The sequence below is a fragment of the Jaculus jaculus genome, chromosome 12 (genome assembly GCF_020740685.1).
Source record: "Jaculus jaculus isolate mJacJac1 chromosome 12, mJacJac1.mat.Y.cur, whole genome shotgun sequence".
In the NCBI taxonomy this organism is placed as follows: domain Eukaryota; kingdom Metazoa; phylum Chordata; class Mammalia; order Rodentia; family Dipodidae; genus Jaculus; species Jaculus jaculus.
The window spans coordinates 3332705-3336070 of record NC_059113.1 but is presented as its reverse complement, the minus strand read 5'-3'; positions in this window follow the sequence as shown (position 1 = coordinate 3336070).

Below are 3366 nucleotides of genomic sequence, written 5' to 3'. Positions count from 1 at the left end.
AATATAGCTATTGAACTGCTCAGTGTTTCACTTCATGTCCTTCCACAAAATGTTTCCATCTTCCTTACATATGCTATAATTTTCTTCACAGACTTCTAGCATTTCTCATTAAATTGATGTCCATTACAATATTTTGTAGTACGTAAGGAGTACATTGGTTTATGGTTTCTTTGAATTGTTTAAGTTTCAAAGTAAAACATAAGAAAAGGTTAGCCAACATTGAAATAGACTACTGTTTGAAGGCATAGTGTTTTACAAATATTAAAACTTTTACTATATTTATTATAAGAAACATGTGATTTTTTGTTTTAATTAGTTTATATGATGTGTTGATTTTGTGAGAAACTTACCTCATGACCTTTAGTCTCTGTTTTTATGTAATGAGATTTGATTTAGAACACTTGTTAAGAATATATCTTTTATGGAAAACAGTGTTCTGCAATTGTCGTCATTTAATGCTGCTTTCTCATTTTAGGGGTGGAGTAGTACTGGAATTGGGGGAGAAGTTGTGAGACTTCCTTTTATGTCTCCTACAAAATTTCACACAAAATGGTATTTCGTCTTTAAAACTTTGGTTGGATATCAGTGAAATCATCTAGGCTGGAAAGTATCTTTGTGAAGGGTTCTTAATCTATAAATTTATATTTTAAACATGTAGGGGTATTTGAGTTATTCACTTAGAGTATGTGTTTATAGTTTCTTATTTTAATGAATTTGTTAATTTCATCTAGGATGTCATTGTCATATTGGCATAGAGTCCTTCATAACATTCCTCTAATATCTCTTTAACGTCTGTAGGGTCTGTAATCGTGCCCCCTTATCTTCCTGCTGTTGAGAATTTTTATTTTCTGCTTTTTTGCTTAGTGTGGCTAAAGACATTTTTATGTTTATTAAACTTACTGCAAAAAGTACTATGTTTTATTGATTTTTCTGCTTTCTCTTATTTATTTTGCTTTTTATATTTGTAATTTATTTTCTCTTGTATGCCTTGCATTTAACTATTCCTTTTTTTCTGTTTTATTAGGGTAGAAACGTAGGCCCATTTGTGTGTGTGTGCACACACACATGGGTGTATACATGTTTATTGGGTGGGGACATGTGTGAGCATGTGAAGATTAAAGGACAACCTTGGTGTCACTGTTAGGCACACGGCCCACGTCCTTTTAAGGCAGGGCCTCCTAGTGACCGTTTAGGCTACACTGGCTGCACAGTAAGTGCCAGCGATCCTGCTTGTCTTGTCCTTCCCAGCACAGGGGTTATAAGCATGCACCACCATGCCTAACAGTTTTTTTTTTTTTTAAAATGGTACTTCATTGCACCCAGAATAATCCACTTATCCTTGTTTTTTGTTTGCTTGTTTGTTTGTTTTTGTTTTTTGAGGTAGGGTCTCACTCTAGCTCAGGCTGACCTGGAATTCACTATGTAGTCTCAGGGTGGCCTCGAACTCACAGCGATCCTCCTACTTCTGCTTCCCTAGTGCGGGGATTAAAGGTGTGGCAACCACACCCGGCTGCCTAACGGTTGTATATGGTTGCTGGGGCTCCAACTCATGTCTTAATGTTGGTAGGTAAACACTTTCATGACTGAACCCTCTCCAAAGACTTAGACTATTTTTAAAATCAGTGTTAAGCTTGGCATATTTACTTCTTTCCTTTCACTTTCAATCTAACTATAATTTTATTTAAAGTTATTTTTTTATAGATAATATAGAATTATCTTTGGTTTTTCTAAGGTGCTTCAATGTGAATAATCAGCAGTTCCATGTTTTCAAGTTCACTCTTTTGTAGTGTCTAAGCTAACTTGACTTTTTCTTTTTAGGTAACACCCCCCCCCCCCCACTCCTGCTGGTACAGCTTCATTCATTTTATAGTTTTCATTTTTCTTCTGATTGTAGATGGTTGTGATCTTTATATGCTTTAAAATTCTAGTGTGATAATCCTACCACGTCAGTCACTCTGGGTTCTATTTCTAGTGAATGACCTTCTAATTTTTATCTCATAGTCCTGCTTCTGCACATCTATATTGACTTTTTTGCTGGTGTTAGACATTCTGTTGTTTATCTAGGGTTGTTCATTTTCATTTAAAAAGTATAGCATTTTGTTTCCATTTGTATGTTTTCCAAGCTTATTTTACTCTTCATTCTGGTGAGCCTACAGGAGCCTTTATTTATCCAGTCCATTTCTGTCTTTGAAGCCAAACTCTTTCAGGAAACCTGCTCAGTATGCAGGTCAGAGGACAACCTCAGATATTATACTTAGGAATGCAGACTACTTATTTTTGAGGCAAACTCATTAGCCTGGAGCTTAGCAGTTAGTATAGCCTGGCTTACCAGTGAGCTTTGGGATCCTTCTGTCTTTGCCTCCACAGTGCTAGGACTATATGCACATACCACCACTCTTGGCATTTTTTTCCTTTTACTTCTTTTTTTTTAAAAATTTATTTATTTATTTATTTGAGAGCGACAGACACAGAGAGAAAGACAGATAGAGGGAGAGAGAGAGAATGGGCACGCCAGGGCTTCCAGCCTCTGCAAACGAACTCCAGACGTGTGCGCCCCCTTGTGCATCTGGCTAACGTGGGACCTGGGGAACCAAGCCTGGAACCGGGGTCCTTAGGCTTCACAGGCAAGCGCTTAACCACTAAGCCATCTCTCCAGCCCCTTTTACTTCTTTTATAATTACTGATGTATTTGAATTTTCTACTTCTCTTGTGTTTATTTTTATAATTTTTTCATTCCAGACTTTTCAAATTTACTCATGTAAATTATTATTATCTCATAATTTAGAAAATTGTTGTCTCTTTCCCATGCATGATTGTTTCTTATTTCTAATGTCTTAAAATTTAACATTTTTGGTTGAAATTATCAAACTTTTGCCTTATTTATTTCTTTTCAAATAAAGACCTTTTAAGATTTTCAAGTAAGTGGATAAAGTTTAACAAATGAAATGAAGAGCTAGAGAGAGAAGATATCATAATTAGCACATGTAAAAGCAGGTAGTCAGAAATGGAAAGACGAGATAAAAGAAGGGAGCGGATGAAGAGCTGTGAGGAATGTCCTGATGGCTAGGTAAGGAATTTCTGAGTCAAAACAGAGGATAATGAGAAACAATGCAATGTTTATGTGCTTTAGAGACATATAGGGCAATAGCCTTTGAAGATTCACATGTATAAATATTGAATGCAATGTGGCTTTCAAAGGGTCTTGCTTCAGACAAAGTTGAGAACACAAGATTGATTTAGATAAGTTGTTTTGGAAATAGAAAAAACAAAGTGGTGTTCAAAAATATATTAACAAAGTGCATACTATATATATTGACTCTGAATATATGCGTGTGACTTCTTGGTGGTGAATGGCTATAGGAAGAA